This window comes from Mercenaria mercenaria, chromosome 10, assembly GCF_021730395.1.
Source record: "Mercenaria mercenaria strain notata chromosome 10, MADL_Memer_1, whole genome shotgun sequence".
NCBI lineage: Eukaryota > Metazoa > Mollusca > Bivalvia > Venerida > Veneridae > Mercenaria > Mercenaria mercenaria.
In genome coordinates, this window is record NC_069370.1 from 55,866,318 (window position 1) to 55,893,340 (window position 27,023).

The window sequence follows — 27,023 nt, forward strand, 5'->3', positions numbered from 1 at the left end:
ATATATTTAAAAACTAAAGAATTTATCTCAACTATCTAAATATTGATGCAAAGTTAAGATTTTATGATTTAATATTAAAATTAATATAATGACAGTTAAACAATCCAATTTGTCCGACTTGTAACGGAAAACGTTGACATTTCAACTTGAACTTTGATTTTACTGTTTATTATCATATAAAACATTCAATCTATTACTCACTCCATTATAACATGAAATGGTTACTTCGGCTATAGGATACGCTTGTTTAATTTTAGGATAATGCCGCCCCCACTTCCTGTAATATATTACTTGTTGACAGTGCAAGACTACAACATCTTTCATATGACCACGACTTGGGGATGAGTACTCATGGAAAGTGGGTATGGATATTACAAACATCATAAAAAAAGATATTGGGAATTCTTTCAGTTTTCGTTCTGTTCGGGAGGTCGAGGGGCTCAGAGTGGGAAGTTTAAGTCCAAAATAAAACTTCGCATGCTGAACAATTTTCTTACAACGTTTCATGACTTAAAAATTCGTAGTATTTTCGGGTCATGTTAATTTTCTAACTGCCCTTTTAATTATAAACCGTTTCGAAAAAAGAAGTTATTACTCAACTGTTTACAAACTGAGACAACCCGCATGTTTAGTGTTCAACCCTTTTACAGTTTGACGCTACGTTTTTCTCTTTGATTGTGCCCGATGAAACAAGCGAAAAAATCTTATGATAGGTAGTTTTTTTGTAGTTTTTAAATCCCACCGGGACTGAAACATTTTGATATCCGTCTTCAGATCTGTTTCATCGGCCCCTAAGGGCATTCTCTTCGTGCCTTGTTTTCTGCATATTATTCTCCATTCTTCAGTTAATGTCTGGGGGGGCATAAAATGTTTTCAATTTCCCTTAGCAAATTTTGTTAGCAGACGAAAATGTTCCACAGGCCTGTATGTACTTGCGTGGAATGCCATTAATGAATTAAAATGTTATAACTTCGATCACTTTACTGATTAACTGGCAGTATACTAAATGGACTGACAGAATAAGCACAGTTGTGCTTTTGTGATCTCTCATCGTCCGGCGTCAGTCCACTCTTTATTCAAACGGTATCTCCTCTGAAAGCGTCAGGCGGAAGTGTTCCTTTGGTGGAATGGCGATTATTTTGTTGAAACGAATTTTTTTAACAAGAAAGTCGAAAAACATAGAAACACAAATGATACTAAGCTGCTATCAAATGTTTATCATACAATAAAACAGTAACGACCACATACCATAAACATGTAGTAATATTTTACAGTTATAAAAGCAAATAACGTACGTATCTGTACAAACGTCACCGTGAAAGCATACTGTAATAGAAAAGAACCCATTTTCTATGTTTATAAGTGACCTTAAGACAGATGTGTTAAATTATTTAGAAAATATGCATACGAAAGAAATATATCAGAGGTCAGGTGTTACACTATACAAGATAATGGAATTTTAATGATTTTCATTCAGTGGGACATGTGCAATACAATACATATAAAGCAGGTCGAATTGACTTATTATCACATACATTCAACATGATAAGTAACTATAATAAAGTAATGGCGCCATATTACTATACGATTTGTCTCTCTTTGTTCATTCTAGATTTCCAGTTCGAGTAAAGTGATTATTTCATTATTTCCACAGGAGAAACTTTTAACATCCAAATATGAAATGAATAATCATTACATAAATCTAAATTCGTCTGGTTATTACATAAATCTAAATTCGTCTGGTTTAGATGTCACACTACTTTATTCAATCTGTACTAAACCATATTTGCATAAAAACGCGTTCTCGTCACATATCGGCTGACGTTCTCATCACTAGTTTTCTCTTTGATGAAGTTATGGAAAATTCAAAGCAATTAATTAATCTAATTATCAACAATGCAGTTACTTCATGGGTTAACTTCTGCGAAGTCCTCGAGTCGCGCGTTAAAGCTTACAGAGAAAATAGAAGGAAAGCGGGTGCAAATCGCATTACAAGTCTGTTTTAATCCCAGGCTGCTGTGACTTGTGTGTTTGTCCCTCTCAATTATAGAAGACATACCTTTTCTACAATTTCAGGGGTTTCACCGCCGATTCGGTTCATTGGTTAGGGCAGGGGGTATCAATTTGAGTAAAATTTAATATTTACAGAGCAAATTGAATAAAAACCGGAAAAATTAGGGGGAAAATGTTCATTAATTTGTAATTTACTTCAAATATGTAATAACATTCATTTTTGTTAAATGTGCACTGTAAAAATTGTATAACGTGAATAAATGCGACACAAAAGCAAGTTCGTCACACTTTGAGTATCACAAAACAAATGACAATATCGGATCAGATTAAATGAATAATAATCAATGAATAAATAAAATACTTAAATACTTGTTGCAAGAATGAAATAATGCCATAATTTATATGGACGAGATGTTTTAAAGTCCTGGAGTGTATATTTCCCATGACAATCTAATATAAATACATAGTGTCATGGGCATTCGGTAGATGAACAAGCAACATCAGTCTCACTTGAACTGTCAATATCAGCAGTAAATTGACAAGTTAGTTATATTTCATCTTTGGATGAAGGAATTTAGGAATCTACCAAACAGGAACAATAGAGAAAAGTGAAGGGAGTCTTAACTTATTGATATTTTAAGTAAATTGACGAAAAATTTTTAGATTTATTTTTCTGACTTTGAATATATAATACTAATTGCGATAAAATGCGCATAGTTTTACTGCGATTGAATGTATGTCTCAACAAATGATATAGTAAACTCAAACAAGAATTTGTAACATAGTTAACAACGTCCCCGCCGATACAACATACTTTAAGTTATAGGGCAACATACTAATAATGTACATAAGTCATAACCATATATCAAATATTTTATGAAAATATCATGAAGTTTGAAAATGTCTGAAAATCTATTATTGGTGAATGCGTTCAACTGCTAATATCTGTATTTTAAAGATTTAATGTGATTTGATATAAACAAATGAAATGCATATCCTTTTATGGTACTAAGATTACTTGTTTTAAATTGGACACCAGAAAAAGTTAATTCTATTGTTGATGCAGTGCTGCACTACATACCAACCAACCTAATGTGATGAATCATACTAATGCTACATTTACCTATATATATCATTAACTTATAACTTGAGCATGGGCTTGCAATCCACAAGTCTATAATTGTCAGTAGCTGTTTATATCTGTCAGTACCAATCATCTTACTTCAAACATGATTTCATTTTTAGAATAGTGGGAAAACTGATACAAAAACACATGTATTGTACTTAATCATACGAAAGGGAGGTAATCCCATTTACAAAGAAAAAAATGTGTCCTTGACCTTAGAGTTAGGGGTCTGGGTTTTGTGCATGACACGCCGTCTTAATATGGGAAATATTTACGCCAAGTAATTTGAAAATCACTTGATAAATGGCAGAGTTATGAATCGGACACCGAAGAGACCCTGCTAACCTTTGACATCTAAGTGTGACCTTGATCTTAGAGCTAGGGATCCGGGTCTTGTGCATAACACGTCGTTTCATTATCCAGAACATTTGTGCCAAGTAATTTCAAAATCTCTTGATGAATGGCAGAGTTATGGACCGGACACGAAATAAACCCTGTTAACCTATGACCTCTAAATGTGACCTTGACTTTAGAGCTAGGAGTCTGTATCTTGCGCACGACACGTCATCTTATTATGGGGAACATTCATATTACATTATTGTAAAATCCCTTCATGGATGACAGAGTTATTGTCCGACATGAAGTGTGAGAGACGGGAGTACGGACAGAAAGACGTAGTCTATTTTTATGTCCCCATTTTTCCTCGAAAAAGGCGGGGGACAACTAGCACTTGAGAGCTGAAGGTGCATTACGAAGAACCTTGTTCATGTTAACTATTGTCAATGAAGGTGGCCGATCTTTCCTGAAATAATGTCTGTGTTAAACTGAAATCTCACTCCGCCATCAATATCTGGAAAGCCAACATATGAGTTATGTCGTTGTGACCAAAAAAAACTCATCAATAATAAAACAAACAGATACATTTAACATTTATCAAGGATATGAAAGATACATGTTATGAGATGCTATGTCACGTTATGTTAAAAGTTTGTTTGTTAAATGAATTCTCACGCTCATTCATATCAAATGTGTCAGGCGTTAGCATGTATACAAATAAGTTCCTGATTCTCTATTTAGAAACACTACAAAGCAGTCGCGTTCATTATTACTAATGTTAAAAGAAATGAGTGCTGTTTAAGCTGAATTGATGTTATATAAATGATTCAGATTATCCCCATCAGTAAACAAAGATTCTAACATGGCTCGTTAAGCAAAGAAAAAAGCTCTGTTTATTCTGCTATAACCAACGACTGACACGCGGACCGGTCAGAAAGTATTATGACGTCAATTATGACGTTACATTGCTGTAATACATCCGGGTCATAACTATTTGAATAACTGAAACCAAGCGTAATATTTACCAAAATATTCCAATGAACATGTAAGAATGGTCATGTGGTTTGTTGTCTAATCCATCACGGTTCATCGTTCAGTTGCTTAGATATAGAACCACTCGAGCTAACATCCTTGTGGTTCAATTCCTTCGCATCTAAACTATGATCCGTGATAAATTAGACCGCTCGAAGGCCTTGATTATCTGTTAATTCAATCATACAGACACACAGGGGAGACATGTTTGCCCATGTGTGCGACCGGAACGACTCCAATTTTGTTCTTCGACAACATTTCAAGGAGCCAAATAATACATATTTGGGTTTAGGAGCAAACGATCTGGATTCCATACAAGATAAGGGCGATTTTATATGCTTTTAAAAATGATGAATAAAAGGTTTAGGTCAGCTAGAGCTAAAACAGAAATACCTTTAAATAACTTCTTTTCGAATACAGCTTGATGGATCTTCATTAGTCACGATTTGTAACATCATTGTAAGGTCATCTTCCAAATTTGTGCTGTTGTGTTTTCTGGTCTTTTTAGGGGCCGTTAGAGTTAAAAATAGAACAAAGACTTTAAATGACTTCTGGTGAACTGTTGGCTGGATATTCATCAGACTTTACCTGTAGCACCATTGTAAGGTCCTCTCCCAAATTAAATCAAATGGGGCACTTGGCTCTTGTAGTGGCCATTTAAGCTAAAAATAGATAAACCTAATGACTTTTTCTCAATTACACTTGGTCTGTATTACCACGGTAATGGTTCTGCTTGGTCCTCTTTAGGAAACACAGGTGCTAACACTAGAAAAATAAATTAAACAACTTCGTATTCTTTATCCTAGTGGTTATGTATTTTTGCGCGTCAAAGCAAAGTATAAAGCAAACATTCAATAACTTTTTTAATGAATTGCTTAAACAATATTCACCAAACCTAGCTAGAAGCAAGGTTAGATCAGGTGAGCGACTTAGGCCCATTTGGGCCTCTTGTCAGGTAAGATTTATTACCAAAGGAAAAACACTTTTACATTAGTGTATTCAAGCTAGAGAGAAAAATACTGCACATATTTTGATAGCCGATGAAGTATCCTTCAAGCCATACCAATGTTCTGCGGTTACTTCTTTGTTGCAACAAAACTCTTATCTTTCAAATAATCTAACACGGAAATTGAGTAGTGACACATGAACTTGGAATTTCTTAATGTGTTACAGTGTCTACTAGTATTTTTTAAGCAAGAACATTTATAACCAAGGCTATATGTTTGCAATTTTCTACGTGGGGTATTTTGAACATAAGTAAAAGGAGATACACGTAGCAAATAGTTTCAAAGGTGTAATCCTACTTCCAAATAATAACAAAACTGTCGAATATACGAAATACGAACTTAATTTTTCTATATTTTTGAAGTTAGTCACATCCTTTATCAATTTTCAGTCATGAAGTATCGCTGGTATAATCTAGTTAAGGTTAATGAATGTCATCTTCAAAACGTTTTGAAATTGTCACATTTGCAATAATTTTCCACTGTAATATTCCCATATATATAGACAAATATCATCGAAGGATATCAATTAAGTGTATGTTACCTTAACATTGATTGACCTCCACATTTAATTTTGGTACTTTAAAATATTTATTTCATTTTTATTATAAACAGCATCATTTCAAAGCTAAACCGGGACGGGATGACAACTGCATGTTTATTTATTTATTTATTTATTTGGGTTTTACGGCGCACCAACACAGTATTTATAATTCCCCTTTTAATCATGTACAATCTACGAGGGTCAGTTCTTGATATTTACTTGACCTAACAATACGCTTCTCTTTCAACAGAAAAGAAATGGAAGAATTTTTACTTGGTTTGATGTTGACAAAGAAAGAATGGAAGGATACTATTACGGTTTCCTGGAAGGAAGGAAGTTTTCTTGGTCTAGGAGGGGACAGATCTCAAATCTACGATCTTTATGAGTATGAAACGAAATGTGGAGGTATTCTTCCCGTGTTCATACAAAATCGTCTTCGATTTGCACTATAAATATGGGATGAGCAACGGAGTGCTCTTTCTGGTTTATCACGACAAGAAACAGAAACCATATCAACATCGCTTCGTTTCCAGTCAGATGCAAAAGTCAACAAATCCACTAACCACACTGGTAAACGAGCTTGGTCTGGAGTGGGTTGCTGGCGACTATCTCCGTGATATATAAACAAATTTTTTGTGCGTTCTGATAATCAGTTGCCTCGACTCGACCTTTATCTATTATGACATTATGTCTAGTAATTAAACATTTGAGTTTATAAAACAGCAATGAACTTTTTCCCCCTTCTGTATCTTTTTGGAAAGCCAGTTTCATTAGTGCTGGTTAAGATACATCTGAATATGAACTTCTGTCACATTGAAATTAAAAGGAAAGGATTGCCTTGTTTTGCAATCTAGGAACTATATCAAAGACAGCAAGTATAGCAGCTTAGGCCACACCAAATTTAAAAGTTGTTCATCTATTTTTTTTCTGAAAAACATGAGGCGGCGAGAAAATCAGGAGCAAACGAAGAGCGAAGAAATATATTTGTCTTGATTTGGAGCTCGACTGACTAATAAAAACCTTAAAATAGAATGTATAGCCCTTTTACATTAAAAATAAGTCACATGGGATTGAGAAAATTTGACCTGGAGATACACAACAAAGTAAACTCAAAAGGTAATAGCATTGGCATACAGCACAGTGTAATTAAATACTGTATGCTTTCGAAAATGATGTTAGAAAATAGGTAAAATACAACAGTGCACAACCTTAAACCATAATCATGACACAGATAATATCTGTGGCACTCGGACATACACACCGAAAAAAGTATAATGTGACTTGAATATCTACTACTTTGAAAATGTAGCATTTTTTTGCTCGACTTTTCGAAATTCTGATTAAATATCTTTGTTACAATTAAAGAATTGACTTGAAAGTTAATATAGTTATTTACTATCAGTCTACACTAAGAGAAACAATCCCGTAACTCTCGATTTTGACAGAGTTGTGCCCCTTTTTACCTTAGAATAGTTTTGTTTAAGTTTCATATAACGTCCAGTGGTTCCGTTTCTTTCAAAGCCTTTGACTGTTATACCCCTTTTACTGGCGAAGCTCTAATTCAGAGTCAAATACTTAGAAAAGTTGAGTGTGCTGTCCTACCTGTTCTAACTTTAAACTTCATAACAGATATACCATTAAATTTTTTGGAACAAAGTCTCAATTAAAGTCTGAATTGGATATTAACGTGGATTAACATTATTTTACTCGAAGATTGGAAAATTTGAAAAAATTAACTGGTCTGAACACAACTCATTATGTAAACCTTACCCCACCCTTTTTCGTATACAAATGCTGATCATTTGGACAGGAAAAACAGAAAACAGAAAAGTGGCATGCATCAATACGTATTTGCCCTTACCAAAATAATGTAGATTGATGTTATCAAATAAATTAGTATGTTTTTCATCCGATTTAAATGAAATAAATCCGATTTTTGTTAGAGATAGTACCTGATTTTTTAAAATCATAGGGATGAAGTTGAAAAGCTTTGAAATGAAGGCAAATGTCCATATATTTGTCAAAAATAGATATATTGACAATATTTTAACCAGAAGCGTAAAGTTATGAGCATTTAATATTTTCATGTAAAAGTAAAAATTTTGTGATCAAGGAAATGTAACTCTTCTAGAACATGGAGAGCATGAACAGCAAAGGGACAAAATATCGTGAATATTTTCTAATCGGGTGCATTTGATTTAACACTCAGCTGTGATCTTAATTGCTAAATAATCATCCATGATACTTTGTGCTAAAAATATAGAACATCTGGAACAGTCTGTTAACAGCAAAAACATGCTGTGGCAGAATGCAAATATTTAAGCTCCAACCGGGACTCGAACCCAGGACCTCTCACACCTAAGGTAGACACTCTGCCACTTCCCTATTAGAGCAGTAGCTATAGCTAGGCAGTTTAAGTGTACCGAATACATTACGTAAATTGGAACAATTTTGTGACAGTAACATCATAACCGGAGTGCTCCGGATTATCGGCGTATTCGCTTTGTTACCTAAAGGCAATTTTCGCGTAAAGAAAAAATATAATCTAATGTTGCCAACGTTTCAATCGGGTTAAACTGCCCAAATTTCTTTGATGTGTTTTGTGCGATATCCGGGATGTAAGGATCGTCTCCCTCTGATTATAAGTCTGTCATACGAAATTATCGCATCTTTACCCTTTTTTCTGGCTTCGATAAATTGAGGGATAAGTTGACGGCGTTTGTCCTATTTTACCCTCGGGAACTGATCACTGATCCGATAGTTAGTACTCTATCGAACGCCATCTGCTAGACAGTTATTTTGTCTGGCGGATTATAGAATTTAACAACAATCAGTCTGTGTTTATTGGTGATATATTTTCCTAAGCGATGTGCACGGTCGTGTTTTATTTTGTTAGAGGCATTTTCTATGAGAAGCGTGTTCTCACAAAATATAAGAATTTTATCAGTACAGTTTTCATTTTTCCGCCCCTCTATACTACTAACCTCTTGAAATCCGAAACATAATAGGTTGTCCCTCATCGACCTAGCCAGTAGATATGTAACGTCTTCAGCGAGTATTCAATTTCTCGTAATTTTGCCTGAAGGCTTCTTGTTTTAACTTTTCAACTCTCATGGATTTTTCAATTTTTAACTGTTTCGTTTTTAGTTAATTGCAGAGCTGAGTGTTAAAATTTCTGCTCGCTTCAATTGGAATTCGAGATAGGTGATGTGGCTGTCCAAAGACCAAACTTTTTCACTATTTTTTGTGACTTGAAATTCTACATAGTTCAGTTTACCAGAACGTCTATCTATAACTTGTCAACTATCATCTGATTATAAGACGGTGGATTTGGGATGCTCGAACTGAGCGGGATTTGCTGAGTCTGTGTAGTATTTGGATATTTATAACTCATATTTGTGTATTGGGCTGGTATTTTAGGTGACAGTTACTATAAAGTTGCCATATATCACCTAGAGCTGTAGTCCTTTTATTTTTAGAAATGTCACACACGCGAACCTTTTGTCCCGAGATTCGATCACAAAGTTAGGCGATGTATCAGATTTTGTCCTTTCTCTTGATTGTGAGCGTCCTGCACACTTTTTGTCTGATTCCACCCCCCGCCTTTTATAGCATCCACTTATCTAAGAGTTTCGTAAATGTCAAACTGTTTAGCAATTTCATACACTGATTTAGCACTTGATTCAGAATTGCGGCTTAAAAATACGACCACCATGTTAACGAATGCTTATTCATGTTTCAGATATAACAGCTTGTGAAAATACGTATGTATAGAAATACAATAGTCTCAGCGATAACAAAGCCTAAATTAATTATTCTCGTAATTTGAACAGTTTACACTCAGGGACTTTAAAAACGCCCCCATCTATGTATTTAGAAAGGTTTTCGTAACGCATATATAAATTAATGAATTATGCATAAAGAAAAAATAGATGTTACGGTGGTAATTTGTCTGCGATAATCGAAACGTAACTAACGCTCATGAAGCTCGTATTCGTGTAAGTTTAATTCGGATATGTAGATTGATTTCTTTGTCATCGCTGGATGAGACTATCCGTTTAAGTTATTAAACAGTTAGTTAAAAAGTTGACCAATTTGTCCATTGAAAAAAAAGGATAAATTAAATTTCACATTTTGCAACACGCCAACGTTATTTAGAACGTTAACGTCGTGGTGTAAAAAGCAGAACCCTAGAGCCACACTACCTCAGTATAGTTTCGGTGACTCTCCCACACCCAAGTGTTTCATTTATTCGCTTTATAGCGTTTCAATAAAAGATTCTTAAACATGGCAACTTTAGAAAGAATAAAAGTTAATACTTATTGTAAAGAATTGATCTTTAAATAGAGTAAAAGTCGGAAAAAAATGTTCATATTTGTAATTGACTTCAACATGTAATCACTTTTAAATTTTAGAAATGTGCGCTGTGAAATTTGTATAACGTGAATTACAGCACGAGAAACCCAAACAGAGGTGACAATAGTCACACTTTGAGTATAAAAAATGAAATCACATAATGATAATTAATAAATATAAAAATACTTGAATACTTGTTGCAAGAATGCAAAAATGACATATTTATATTGATGAGACGTTTTAAAGTGTTTGAGTGTATATTATTCATGAAAATAACTATCATCTCACTCAAGTGTATTGCGCAGTCAGAAGTAGATAAATTAGCGATATCAGTCTCACGTTAAGCTAGTGATATTGCATCTTTGGGTGAAGTAATCTAGGAATCTACTTAACAGAAACAAGAGAGAAAAGTGAAGTGAGTTTTGGTTTATTGCCGTTTGAAGTAAATTAACGAATATTTTTTAAATATCATTTAAATTTATTTTTCTGATTTTAATATAATTTACGGTAAGAAGTGCATTTTGAAACTGCGATTGAATATATTTTTCAACATATAACATACTTGTAGTATAATTAAACAAGTGCTTGAGTTGTGTCAGTGTGACCTAAATGTGGTTAATCATATTTTGATCAAGGCAAACGTTTAACAAATCACCATATACACTTTTTGTTTTCATTGACTGCTTCATACATGTTAGAATTTCACTGGAGCTATTTATAAAATTTGGTTTTCGTGTTCTGGTTGCCCAACCAAGATAGAAATATTTTACCATGTGTATAAATATAATAAGCATACTTTGCCTAAGAATTCATATGAATATAAGAACTATTGTATTATATTTGTAAGTATTTACATTGACAAATATATGTTTAACCGTAATTAATTAGAATTTTGAAACACTATTTGTACCTCCCTTAACCTATCTTGGTTGTGCAACCAGAATAGATTAAAAAATATATAAATTCCGAAGCTATACACTGTTTTAAACTTGCCTTTCGGTCCAGATTGTTTAAATATTCATGTAACAAATCAGCAAGCCAGTTACGTTCATTGCTAATGTAAAAAGAAATGCTGTTTCAACTGAAAGCATGTTATATGAATAAATTATTCAAACTATCCCCATCAGTAAACAAACTTTCAAACATGGCTCGATACATTTAGAATACCAAGTTAAACAAAGAAAACAGTCAAGCTCTTCTATTTTTTGCGATAAACAACGGTTGACGTCAGATTGCTGCATAACATCCGACTCATAACCACTCGAATAAATAAAACCGAGCATAAATTTTACCAAAATATTTCAATTAATATTTTAGAATGATCAGTGTAATAATCAGTTTCGTCTAATTTAACACGGACCGTCGTTAAGATGCTTAGATATTAAACCACTCGAGCTTACACGCATGTGGTTCAATTTCTGCGCATCTGAACTCTGATCTGCGATAACTTAGATCACTCAAAAGCCTTGACTATCTGTTCATTTAACCATATAGACAGAAAGAGAGACATATATGTTCATGTGTGCGACCGGAAATACTCCAATTTTGTTTGTTTTAGGCAACATTGCAAAACGCCAACCAATACAGCTTATGGTTTTAGAGCAAATGACCTGGATTCAATATGCGACAAAGGCGATTTTATATGCTTTGGAAAATGATGAATGAAAGGTTTTGGGTTTTTCATATGCTGTTTTCTATTCTTATGTTGTGATCATAGGAAATAACTTCTGAAGCTAATCAAATGCAATTTAATAACTTTTACTTACCTTTTCTCCTCAAATCAGATCTAGGTCAGGCACTGCTATTGATTATACCATAGGATTCAATTATCAGAAATGACTGTCACATTCCTCAAAGTTGGGAGATGACAACACAACTGAAATTGATATTTTATTGTTTGTAATTTCTCTTCCAAAACAACTACTCCCTTGGTTGAATAGCATATAGAGGCCAAATGCCCACTAACACCTACTATTCTAATGGGACAAAGAGTCAGGCATTCAGTCAGATATTGACTCTCACGGGTTTCCCAAAACTCTTTCTACCTATCCAAAGCAACGTTTGAATAACAATATCTGACTTTAATTTATTAAGGCAGTATAATGGACAAAATAGAAATTAAGAAACACGTTTTCAAACAATTAAACACGATATCGCATTGGTATTTAGAAAATACCAAGCAATTTATAAAAAATCGAATTAAACATGTGCTTTTAAAAATAAATTTATACTTCTTTCGTAGTCATCTACTTCAAAGGACATATTTCATCCTGATGTCATTATTATCAAACCTATTTTTAAATACATAGATAAAAGGATCTTCATCAGGGCTGTAACATCTTTATAACGTCCTTTCCCACGAAGTACTCATGATGAGATTTTGTGATCGCCCAGTATCCGTCATCGTCAGTCGTCCGTCGTCAACAATTTGACTGTTAACACTCTACAGGTCACAATTTTAGTTTAATCTTAATGAAACTTTGTCAGAATGTTACCTTTAATAAACTCTTGTAAGAGTTTTATATTGGATTATCTGGGATTAAATACTAGGTCACCAGGTCAAATCAAAGGAAAGGCTTGTTGACACTCTAGAGGCCAGATTTATGACTATATATCTATGAAACTTGGTCAGAATGCTAATCTTCATCATCTATAGGTCAAGTTCAAACCTGGGTCATGTGGGTCAAGAACTAGGTCACCAGGTGAACTCATCTTATATCAATCACTCTCGACACCTCATTCCTGATGGAATCCATCGTCACGAGGGTATGAGAAAAGAGGCCGGTTTCCCTTTTAATGCTGAGCGCCAAGCAAGAGAGCTACTGGTACCATTTCTCACGTCTTTGGTATGACGCGGCCGGGGATCGAACCCAAGACCTCCCGCACTCGAAGCGGACGCTCTACCATTAGGCTATCGAGGCGGTAAGTAAAGTTCGTTAACACACTAGAGGTTATTTTTATGACTGTATCTTCACGGAACTTAGTCAGAATGTTAAATCTTGATGATCTTGAGGTTAAATTGGAGTCTGGGTCATGTTTGGTCAAAAACCAGATCACCAGATAAAAAAGAACAGATGAAAAGATTGTTTAAGATACATCCTTGAAATTTGGATGACGTGTTCAGTTTTGCACTCCGATCTTAAAACTGACTTTTAGTGACCATGAACGTAACCAACTGACCTACTTTCTTGTTCTTTTAGATACAGCCTTAAAATTTGGATGTAATATACAGTTTTGCACACCGATCTTAAAACTGACTTTCAGTGACCTTAAATGTGACCTACTGATCACTTTCTTGTTCTTTAAGATACAGTCTTGATATTTGGAAGACATGTAGAGTTAAGCACCCCAATCTTAAGGGTGAGCAATGCTCAGATGAGTTTTTGTGGTCGCTTGATGCCTGGCGTCTGTCTGTCTGTCTGTCAACATTTAGTTTGTGTATGCGATAGAGGCTGTATTTTTCAATTGATCTTCATGAAATTTGGTCAGAATGATTGCCTTGATAATATCTAGGTCGAGTTCGAATATGGGTTATCTGGTTTCGAAATCTTGGTCAGTAGGTCAAATCAAAGAAAAACCTGTGTATGCGATAGAGGCTGTATTTTTCAATTGATCTTCATGAAATTTAGTCCAAATGTTTGACTTGATGAAATCTAGGCTAAGTTTGAATATGGGTTACCTGAGATTAAAAAGTAGGTCACTAGGTCAAATCAAAGAAAAACCTTGTGTATGCAATAGAGGCTGTGTTTTTCAATTGATCTTCCTGAAATTTGGTCAGAATGATTATCTTCATTAATCTAGCTAGTTTTCTGAATATGGGTTATCTGAGATTGAAAACTAGGTCACTAGGTTAAATCAAAGGAAAACCTCGTATATGCGAAAGAGGCTGTATTTTTCAATTGATCTTCATGAAATTTTATCAAAATGATTGCTTTGATGAAATCTAGGTCGATTTTAAATATGAGTCATCTGGGGTCAAAATGTAGGTCACTAGGTCAAATCAAAGAGAAACCTTGTGTATGCGATAGAGGCTGCATTTTTCAATTGATCTTCTTGGAATTTGGTCAGAATAATTGTCTTGATGAAATCTTGGTCGAGTTTGAATATTGTTCATCTGAGATCAAAAACTAAGTCACTAGGTGAAATTAAAGAAAAACATTGTGTATGCGAAAGAGGCTGTATTTTTCAATTGATCTTCATGAAATTTGGTCAGAATGATTGCCTTGATTAAATCTAGGTCGAGTTTGAAGATGGGTCATCTGGAGTTAAAGAGTATGTCATTAGGTCAAATCAAATAAAAACATTGTGTATGCGATAGAAGCTGTATTTTTCAATTGATCTACATAAAATTTAGTCGGAATGATGGCCTTATTGAAATCTAGGTTGAGTTCTAATATGGGTCATCTGGAATGTAAAAGTAGGTCACTAGGTCAACTTCATAAAATTTGGTCAGAATGATTGCCTTGATGAAATCTAGATCAAGTTTGAATATGGATTATGTGGGGTCAAAAATATGGTCACTAGGTCATATCAAAGAAAATACGTTTTTTAACTTAAGAGACCACATTTTTGGTCCACTCCTAATGAAAATTGGCCAGAATATTTGTTTTCATGAAATCACCAGGTCAAACATGTTTACACTGTTATGGTATGTTTCTTAGGTGAGCCACCTTGGGCCATTCTGGTACTCTTGCTTAAGATACAAACTTGAAATTTGGATGACAAGTGCAGTTTTGCACACCGATCTTAAAACTGATTCATTGACCATAAATGTGACCTACTGAGCTATTTTCTTAATATTTTAGCATCAGTTTGATATTTTAAAGATGTAGCTTATATTAATCAGATGTGCGATCCAGGGTCATCATGACACTCTTGGTTTTCAAATGAGGGCACTTAATTAGTCGCTAGAGCGTAAATAAAAATACCGTTACAAAGCTTGTTCTCATGAACCGCGAGTTCGATGCAACTTGGTCTGTAGTATCATTATAATGTCCTCTCCCAAGTTTGTTCAAATGGAGGCAATTGGTCTCTTTTAGGGGCCGCTAGAGCTAAAACTAGAAAAATGCCTTTAAAATTATTTTTCTCATTAACCGCTTTGTAGCATCATCATAAGGTCTTCTTCCAATTTTATTCAAATCGGAGCAATTTGCCCCTTTCAGTGACCACAAGAGCTAGTACAGGAAATAATTTCATCTAATTCTTCTTATGAACCGCTAGATGGATCTTCAACTAACTTCTATATCGTCATTATAAGGTTCTCTCCTACTTTTATTCACATCGAAGCCCTTAACTGATCTCTTTTAGGAGCCGCAGGGACTTAGAAATAAAAAAAAATATTTTAACGACTTCTCATAAATTGGTCGATGGCTCTTCATTAGACATAGTCTGTAGCATCATTATAAGGTCCTCTTCCAAATTTGTTTAAACTCTTAATGGATTTTCATCAAACTTGTTTTGTAGCATCATTATAAGATCACCAGCATTGTTCAATTGATTAAACTTGGTCCCTGTAAGGGACTGCTATAATTGAAATAAGAAATACCATTAAATAACTTCTCTTGAAATGTTTGCTAAATTTTCATTGAACCTGGTCTGGAGCATAATTATACGAGGGGCGTTCGATATGTAATGTTACTCCGTACGTAGTTCCGTAACCGCTGGTTATTTTTAGATGCGGTTTTCGGCGCATTATAGAGCAATTTACTGGGAACACAATGCAATATAAATTACAAAAATCGGCAAGTTCAAAGTAAAAATATAATCATTTTAGTGAGGTTTACTCAGGTATACTGGACCATAATTATAATTTAGGTTTGTCCTGGGCATCCAGAGTCTCAGAAAAATAGAATAACTTGTAAAATCACAAAATTCTATCATTTTTCTATGAGGTACAGCAGTTTGTGATGCGTTTGCGTTTGTTTTAAACTATCTTTTGCATTTTTAATTTTACAACACAACTAAAAAATCTAAACTCGAGGTTGATTCCATCTGGAATGGATGTTGAGAACGATTAATCAAAGTTGTAAGAACTAGTTTCGCAATAGAGAATTAAGATACTAGTATCAACTTAAAATACAATAAATTTTTGAAGGATGATTATCGCGCCTGACAGAATTGCACAGGCTTATTGTACTCACCTTATCATTTTTTTAATAAAAATATACACACTCAATTTAAAACTGTTATAAACTTTTTTTATTTTAGTCTTCATATGTTTTTGTGAAGATCATGATTTGTTTTATCTGTTTAAACTGAAAATTGAACTATAGTTCTAGTTGTTGAATAGTAGAATCAAGGAATTGCTTATTACAATCTCAATATTTTGGACATAAAATTGTCTAGTATACCCGAGTACACCTCACTCAAATGATTATATTTTTACTTTGAATCTACCAATTTTTATAATTCATATAACATTGTGTTGCCAATAAATTGCTCTCTCTATTATGTGCCGAAAACCGCATCTAAAAATAACAAGCGGTTGCGGAACTACATACGGAGTAACATTACATATTGAACGCTCCTCGTAAAGTCTTTCCCAAATGTGTTCAAATGGGTGCATTTTGGCCGTTTTAGAGGACATTAGAACTAAAATAGAGCTGTATTTGAAACAGTTCTTTTCATGAACCGCTTGATGGATCTTCATCAAACTTGATCTGTAGCATCACTCTAAGGTCCTCTCCCAATTTATATAAATAGGGATATCTTACTCTTTTAAGGGGTCGCTAGGGCTAAGATAAGATATACCTTTAAACGTTTTCTTCTAATGAACCACTTGATGACTCTTCATCAAACTTGGTCTGTATTATTATTTTAAGGTCCTCTTTCAAACTTGTTCAAATGGGGTTATTGGCCCCTTGGAGGAAACGCAATGGCTTATAATAAAAATACATTTTACCGATTACTTCTCATGAACCGCTCAGTGGATCTTCATTAGACATGGTCTGTAGCGTCATCATAAGGTCATTTTCAAAATGTGTTTAATTTATGGCGCTTTGCTCCTTTTAAAGGCCGCTAGACCTAAGATTATAAATGCCTCCAACTGACTTTCTTCTAATGAACCGCTTGATGGATCTCCATTATATTTAATTTGATTTGTCATTATTAGGCCCTTTCCAAAATTTGTTTAATTGCGGACAGGTAGCCCCCTTTTTAGCTCACCTGAGCACGAAGTGCTCAAAGGTGAGCTTTAGTGATCACCCTGTGTCCGGCGTCCGTCGTCGTCCGTCGTCCGTCCGTCCGTCCGTCCGTCGTCAACAATTTGACTGTTAACACTCTAGAGGTCACATTTTTGACCCAATCTTAATAAAACTTGGTCAGAATGTTACCCTCAATAAAATCTTGGACGAGTTCGATATTGGGTCATCTGGGATCAAAAACTAGGTCATCAGGTCAAATCAAAGGAAAAGCTTGTTAACACTCTAGAGGTCACATTTTTGGCCCAATCTTAATGAAACTTGGTCAGAATGTTACCCTCAATAAAATCTTGGATGAGTTCGATATTAAGTCATCTGGGGTCAAAAACTAGGTCATCAGGTCAAATCAAAGGAAAAGCTTGTTAACACTCTAGAGGTCACAATTTTGGCCCAATCTTAATGAAACTTGGTCAGGATGTTACCCCCAATAAAATCTTGGACGAGTTCGATATTGGGTCATCTGGGGTCAAAAACTAGGTCACCAGGTCAAATCAAAGAAAAAGCTTGTTAACACTATAGAGGTCACATTTTTGGCCCAATCTTAATGAAACTTGGTCAGAATGTTACCCTTAATAAAATCTTGAACGAGTTCGATATTTGGTTATCTGGGATCATAAACTAGGTCACCAGGTCAAATCAAAGGAAAAGCTTGTTAACACTGTTGAAGCCGCATTTATGACTGTATCTTCATGAAACTTGGTCAGATTGTTAATATTGATGATCTTAAGGTCCAGTTTGAATCTGGGTCATGTAGGATAAAAAACTAGGTCACCAAGCCAAATCAAATGAAAAGCTAGTTTACACTAGAGGCCACATTTATGACCATACCTTAATGAAACTTGGTCAAATCTTGATGATCTATAGCTCAAGTTCAAATCTGGGTTAGGTGGGGTCAAAAACTAGGTCACTAGGTCATATCAAAGGAAAAGCTTGTTAACACTCTAGAGGCCACATTTATGACTATATCTTCATGAAACTTAGTCAGAATGTTAAACTTGATGATCTTTAGGGCAATTTTGAATCTGGGTCATGTCGGGTCAAAAACTAGGTCACCGGGTCAAATCAAAGGAAAAGCTAATTAACACTGTAGAGGCCACGTTTATGACCATATCTTAATGAAACTTGGTCAGAATGTTAATCTTGATAATCTTTAGGTCAAGTTTAAATCTGGATCAGATGGAGTCAAAAACTAGGTCACTAGGTCATATCAAAGGAAAAGCTTGTTAACACTCTAGAGGCCACATTTGTGACTTTATCTTCATGAAACTTAGTCAGAATGTTAAACTTGATGGTCTTTAGGTCAAGTTCGAATCTGGGTCATGTCGGGTCAAAAACTAGGTCACGGGGGTCAAATAAAAGGAATAGTTAGTTAACTTTTTAGAGGCCACATTTATGACCATATCTTAATGAAACTTGGTCAGAATGTTAATCTTGATGATCTATAGGTCAAGTTTAAATCTGGGTCAGGTGTGTTAAAAAACTAGGTCACTAGGTCAAATCAAAGGAAAAGCTTGTTAAGACTCTAGAGGCCAGATTTATGACTGTATCTTCATGAAACTTAATCAGAATGTTAATCTTGATGATCTTTAGGTCAAGTTCGAATCTGGGTCATGTGGGGACAAAAACTAGGTCACCGGGTCAAATCAAAGGAAAAGCTAGTTAACACTTTAGAGGCTACATTTATGACCATATCTTAATGAAACTTGGTCAGAATGTTGATCTTGATGATCTTTAGGTCAATAGGTCAGGTGAGCGATACAGGGCCTTCATGGCCCTCTTGTTTCAATTAGGGTCACTTAGACCAGGCTGCTGGAGTTAATATATAGAAACCTTAAAATAACTTCTTCTCATGAACTGCTCGATGGGTCTTCAAAAACCATTGTCTGGAGAATCATTATAAGGTCTTATGCAACTTTTTTCAAATGGGGGCACTTGGCCCCTTTTAGGGGTCACTAGAGTTACAATAGAAATACCTTTAACTGACTTCTTCTGATGAACCACTTGATGGATGTTCATCAAACTCAGTGTAGTCCCCCCCCCCCCCCCCCACAAGTTTGTTCAGATTGGGATGCTTGGTCCCTTAATAGGCCACTAGAGGTAAACTATAAATACCTTTTGATCTAAATGACTTCTTTTCATGATTAATATGATATATTTTCATCAATTACGATTTTTGACATCATTGTAAGGTCCGCTCCCAAATATTTTCAAAAGTGTTGCTTTGCCCTTTAAGGGGCCCATAGAGTTAAAAATAGAACTAAGACTTTCTTGATTTTTTCTGAAAAATCGATGGCATCCGACTTGAACTGTAACATCATTGTAAGGTCCTTTCCCAAATGAAATCAAATGGGGGCACTTAGCTCTTTTAGGGGTCGCTAGAGCTAAAATAGATAAACTTAATGTCTGTTTCTCATGAGTCGTTCGTTGGATCTTTATTGAATTTGGTCTGTAGTATCATTGTAATTATTCTGCTTGGTCTCCTTAAGGAGACACTGGAACTAGAATTAGAAAAATAAAGTTAACAACTTCTTAATGTTTGTTCAATTGGTTGTGCAGTTTTTGTGCGACAAAGCAAAACAAAAACTTTTAATAACCTTATTAATGCACTTCTTAAATGATTTTCAGCAAACCTAGTTAGAAGCAAGGTCAGATGGTTAAAGGAAGTTGGGAAGTGATAAGTGGAATTTTTAATGTGTTACAGTGTCTGTTTAGTAATATAATCAGAGCTTAATGTTTGTACTTTTCTGCGTGGGCTATTGTGAACCTAAGTAAAGGAGATACAGTTAGTAAATAGTTCTACTTCAAAATGATAAATACGAACTTACTTTTTTTCAACTCTTTAATAATGATTACCCTGGATAAATAACCAGGCTTACTACAGGAATGAGACTTTGTGTATTTACTTAACAGGGCATGAAATACGAAAACACTGTAAAATCATTTAATTTCGTGGGCATGAAATTTCGTGGTTTTGGTAAAAACGGCAATTACTTGGGGATATGAACTTGTAGATTTCAACTTTTGAACATAAAATGAATTCGAATTTTACTTGTTCGTTGGGATTAAATTCCGTGGATTAACTGAACCACGAAATCCACAAAAATTAGTCCCCCACGAATAGTAATGGTTTCAAAGTTGAACAGTTTTTATACATTACTGAAGTTTATCACATCTTTTCTCAGCAAATCATTTTTCGTAGTGAAAAATCGATTTACATCATTTAATAGGTCTGGTTGATATAAATGACTCTAACTTATTTTCGAAACGTTGTGAAACAGTCACATTTTCAAGTATTTTCAGCTGCAATATATCCATACATATTGTTTTGTGAATAGCTACAGTTCAAAGCTGAACCGACATATGATGAAAATTGCATGTTTATAATTCCCATTTTAATCTACGATATTTACTTGACCTCTTTCAGCAGGAAAAAATGGAGAAATTGTTACTTGGTTTAACGTTGACAAAGAAAGAATTGAAGGATACAATTACGGTTTCCTGGAAGGAAGGGAGTTTTCTTGGAATTGGAGGGGACCAGTTTCAAATCTACGATCTTTATGAATATGAAACGAATAGCGAAGATATTCTTCCCGTGTTCATACAAAAAGATTTTAACAAACCCGATAAAATCGTTTGCGATTTGTATATTCAATATGGGATATGCAACGGAGTGCTTTTTCTGGTTTATCACGACAAGAAACAGAAACCATATCAACATCGCTTCGTTTCCAGTCAGATGCAAAAGTCAACAAATTCACTAAACACATTGGTAAATAAGCTTGGTCTGGAGTGGGCTGTTGGAGAATATCTCCGTGATATATAAACAACAGTTTTGTGTGTTCTGATATTCTGTGGCATGGAGCTTTATCTATAATGACATTATGTCTAAAACGAAACTTTTGAGTTAGTTAAATAGCAATGAACCTTTTTCCTCTCTGTATCTTTTCAGAAAGCATTATTTGTGTGTTTAAACTTACCAGAAAAACATCACATAAAAGAGATGTTGAAATTAGTGTTTGTGTCTACACCATAATGCAAACTTCTATCACATTGAAATACCATTTGAAGTATTAAGATACTAAATAATTCAAATATAATGTAGTAAGTTACTGTTCTATGGGCAGCATTGAGTAAGTATAAAACATCCATGAGTTAGTATCCTACCAGTAGTATATAATGAAGTGTCCCCTCCCGATGATTTGCCCCAAATCGATTATTTTTCCCCGAAACCGATATTTTACCCATAGGTAAAAAGAGTATAGAGGTCAAGGGAAATAAATATTACAAAAACTTGAGATAAATATTCAAGAAGAGCTATTTTTTAACAAATACTGCATTTCTGAATCTTTGAGAACGGGTTTGTTCTACTGGAACCATTTCCACCGATCAGTTGAGAGCTGGAGCAATTTGAGAGGTAAAACGAATTCTGTTTTATACCTCATTTCCTGTCTAGACTTGTCATTTGATACAAAGTGACCACATGTATAACATTAAAGAGAAGCAGACTTTACGACAGAACTATTTTGTTTCTAAATTATTTTGAAAATTCCAAAGATGAAAAAAAAAAGATGAATCGAACCCCGGACCGCCGCGGCAATAAAGACATTCTCCCGTCGTCGTAACCAATAGCGCTATATCTGAAGTTGTGAATAATGACTTCTAAATATAGATATTTATAATCGAGACAGTTTACTTGGAGTAAAAGCGTGACAAATGTTTATCAATTTCCATCGTAAAAGGTAGTAAAAAGCAAATTCTCATATGTTTCCGAAACATAAAGTTTGTCAGTTATTAAGTTTTAAAGCCTTCTAAAGAAATATAGCATTTATTTCAAGATATCTAAAAACAAATAATTTTGTTGTCCAAAGATCTGTAGGTCCATCGCTTTAAAGTAAGACTGCTATAGATATAAGAAGGTAATAAAACGAGTATCATTACATGGGATAGTCGTAGAATCGAAAGTTGTATAAAGATTTTTGAAGACATATTAAGTAGTTGATATTTGGCAAAGATAGTCATTTGAAGTTGTGCTTTTTCTCCTCATTTTTCTTTTGTAGTGCTATTTCCTCATTTTAAAGATGAACCTGTATTTCATTTAGCCGCTATTTATTTTCCTATTTTTGATAAAATCTGCTATTTAAATATGAGAGTATGTTAACATGTCAGAGGTCTGCAATTTCAATATGAGTGTGTTTATCTTATAATCATGCATTTAAAAGTATTCAAAAAAATCTCATCTTTTCCCTTTAAGGTATTATTTAACACCGAGTAAAAACACAATTTTACATAATTGTATTCAAGCTACTGAGGAAAAAAAGAACTCTGCACATATTTCCTTTCTAGATATATGATACTAATACATGTATATTGCGGTTACCTCTTTGCTGCAACAAAACTCTTATCTTTTGAATACACCTTATAGGGAAATTGGGGAGTGATATAGTGATACATGTACCTGGAATTTGTTACTGTGTTACAGTGTTTATTTAACAAGTAAGAATATTTATAACCATTCTAGCATAAAACTGCTGTTATTGCCACATTTCGTGGGTGTTTTAACAGGAAAGAAAATGTGTGTTAACAGAGAGATTCTCGCGCTCACGTGCTGTTATAACACCTTTTTATACATGCGAGTTCCGTGGCAAAGCGTAAACGTCATTCGGCCCCAAAACGGATAATTCAAAACAAAATGACGTCAACGTAAAAAAACAACTCAGACATTCCCGCGCATTTCATGGAAATTTAATGACGTTAAGGTAGGATGTATTCATTTATTAGTATTTGTTCCGCGTTTTATGCTAGAATAGCGTTAGCGCATGTTCATTTCATGTTATAACATCTGCAGAATCCCTCGGGATACGTTGGTATCCTCGCCCTACGGGCTCGGGCACCAACCAATCCCTCGGGATTCTGCAGACGTTATAACACGAAAAAACATGAGTTATTCCTACATAGGTCAATGATTATGACTTTCTATGAGGGCTGTTGTGAACATATGTAACGGAGATAACCTTAGTAATTAGTTCAAATGCGTGATCACACTTCCAAATAATAACCAAATTCTCTGAAATACTTTGAAGTACGAACATATTTTTTCTTACTCTTAAAAGGTTAACTCTTGAAAAATATTTATGCTTGCCACAGTAATATGAAATATACACCTTAAGAAATAAATTTAAGGAAGCTGAAAATACGAAAATACGGCAGTTTTATACATTTTTGAATTTCATCGCAACCTTTATAAACAAATCATTATTACGTAATGGGAATCCCTGTTTATCATTTAATAGGTATAATCTAGTTACGGTTAATGGCTTTGTCTTATTTTCAAAACGTTATGAAATTGTCATGTTTTCAAGTATTTTCAGCTGCAATATATTCGTAGATATTGACGGTTATCAAAGGGTATCAGTTAAGTATATGTCACATTGACACTGCTGGACCTCTACTTTCATTTTGGTGCTTTTTTCATAATTGTTTTAGTAAATAGCTTCAGTTCAAAGCTAAACTTTCATATGATGAACATTGCATGTTTAACGAGAGCCTATTATTGATATTTACTTGACCTAACAATGCGCCTTTCTTTTAACAGAAACAATGGATGACTTTTTACTTGGTTGGTTTGAAGTTGACAAAAAAAGAAAGGAAGGATACCATCACTGTTTCCTGGAAGTGACGAAGTGGTGACTTTATATTTAGTCATCCTCACTATATGTACTAAACGTACTGCTCACAGCTAGGGGTGTTCGTCAAATCTTTGTGAGTTCTTGTAATTTGGGTCGAACCAATAAAAGACTGCAACTGCAAGTAAATTTATCAAAGAAAATATTTATTTTATATCATGTATGTCCTTATGGAAGGATAAACATCTGGCAAGTGCCATGATGCATTTCATTAACAAAACAATAGAATGATAATATACAATGCTATTATGGTTACTAAAGATATACAACTATTTAAAATGTCAAATTACAATTATATCTTATTGAGGAAGATCTAAGTTAAAACAATAAACAATAACTAACCTGCAAGTAAATTTATCAAAGATAATATTTATTTTATATCATGTATGTCCTTATGGAAGGATAAACATTTGGCAAGTGCAATGATGCATTGCACTTGTCCAGATCATCGATTCCTAAGGGCATAGGTGCATGGTTAGCATGGATAAGTAGAAGGGAATATAATAGGATTAACGGGATAACTGTAAGGGTGATATATAGGCCAAATAAGAAGTAAAGGGAATACTGTATGATGAATATATATATATCTTAAAGCTGTCATTTTACGGTATAAAGGAATGTACATATTCAAAAACAACAACCACTTTATTCATTTTATTTATATGTATTATAATGTTACCCTATGACAGAAGCAAGGAAGTTTTCTTGGTATTGGAGGGGACCGGACTCAAATCTACGAACTATATGAATATGAAACGACTGGCGGACGCATTCTTCCCATCTACATACAAACAGATTTTGACAAATCCGACATAATTTTCTGCGATTGGCGTATACAATATGGGATGAACAACGAGGTACTTTTTCTGGTTTATCACAACAAGGAACAGAAACCATATCAACATCGCTTCGTTTCCAGTAAGATGCAAAAGTCAACAAATCCACTAAACACATTGGTAAACGAGCTTGATCTGGCGTGGGTTGCTGGAGAATATCTCCGTGATATATAAACAAAAGTTGTGTGTGTCCTGATACTTAATCAGGGGCATGGATCTTTATCTGTAATGATATAATGCCTCGAAACGATAACTTTGAGCATATAAAAATTAACATTTTCCTTTTAAAAACGTTTTATTTTTTGGTTAAGCTCACTTAAACGAGATGTTGAAATACCACTAGTGCTGGTGTCTTTGGCTGGTTACAGTATACCTAAATATACATTCACATTGAAATAAAAAAAACGTAAGAAAACTAGATCTCATTCAAAAAATAATGCTGCTGCTTAAATACCGTTTGAACTACAGAATGTATTAATATACTGTTTCTAAGGGAATACTTTTCGCAGGTCTGAATAAATTCACGGCTTCTTATGAGGCTTTTTCTTAACCCATATACTAAGCCCGCGGCAGCGATTTTCTCATGTTCTAAACATTTGCCAGAATAACCAATATTGCATTTTGATAACAATATATGTTCATATGTTTTTCACCGTCAATTTATAAAATATAAAATTGTCATTTCTGGAAAAGAATCCGTTGTTATTTGACAATTATTTCAGGAACATTGTTCTGTGACAGCGCACTTTTATCATAAATTTGTAAAGAAATAGTTTTACGATAAAAATGTCGTAAAAATAGTTCATCTTAGTTTTTTCTTTCACGTTGATAAAAACATCAAATATGTGGAGTGTCTCTGCGATATGAAATATTAAGATAATGTGACTGGTGGGAGATAAATTACCACTTGTTCAATTTGCAGTTAGCGATTTGCGCATTTTATGTTGAGATATATGCGATTACAATGCATATGTGCATTTCCCCGTTCATGACCATGGTCCTTATAGTATACCTAGGGAAAGGGTATAACATCTAAAGACGCTTTTCTCTTTCTGGTCTGGTGCGAGTGGGTACCCATTCAAGCTGACGAAAAAAGATTGAAAGAAAAAACATTGAATGACATTTTAATGTTTGTTTGTTTTGAGTTTAGCTCTTTTTTCAACAGTTTTTCAGTTATGTAACGGCGGGCAGTTAACCTAACCAGACATTTGGCATTTCAATATTATCTATGTTATGAAATGGTAGGCATTCTGGACACATTGACACTATCTTTCTTAACATAATTTTTATATATAACCAAACATTGCTTTAAATGGTATTAAACAATTAATTATGGAGCTTTAATTGAACATTTAACATTCAAATTAAGATTTACATGATATGATGATCCTCAAGATATATTTAACTTAAGTGTTATTATTAAGTTAACTATTATCGTAATACTCGTACTCGAATAAGGGTCATTTTTTCATAAACGGCTGCCATTTCATTACACCGGTTGCACTGTATAATAATTTGTGAAATATGTCGTGTTTCATTGTTTGATACCATTATGTATATATTTTATCATAAATCATTTTATTTAATGTACAACGCCAGTGAATATACTATGTGTAAAATTAAGCGTTTAATCAAACAAAGCAGTTTCAGTTTCAGTATCCCAGTGGCTATTTCTGTTTTGTTTCTTATTTCCGAAAATGTGCCTGTTAATATTTCAGTACGATCTGTAATGCATATTTCTCATTAATTTCAAGCAAGGTCGCTTGAATGTAAGTGACAGGAACTTTAAAAGGAATAGTAAACTTTTCTGATTTAACTAAAGGTGCACCATTCTTACCATTTTGTAAATGGCAGTAATATACTTAGTCGAATACTGCTATATAACACCATGTTA

At 34.2% G+C, this 27,023-nt stretch overlaps 1 long non-coding RNA gene across 1 annotated transcript; it reads left to right on the plus strand.

Moving 5' to 3' along the window:
- The first annotated feature begins 10,712 nt into the window (after positions 1–10,712).
- On the plus strand, positions 10,713–25,936 carry LOC123560279 (uncharacterized). Its single transcript, XR_006688165.2, has 3 exons — positions 10,713–10,826; positions 21,035–24,369; positions 24,983–25,936. It is a non-coding gene; the product is annotated as an uncharacterized LOC123560279 (long non-coding RNA).
- Positions 25,937–27,023: the final 1,087 nt, after the last annotated feature.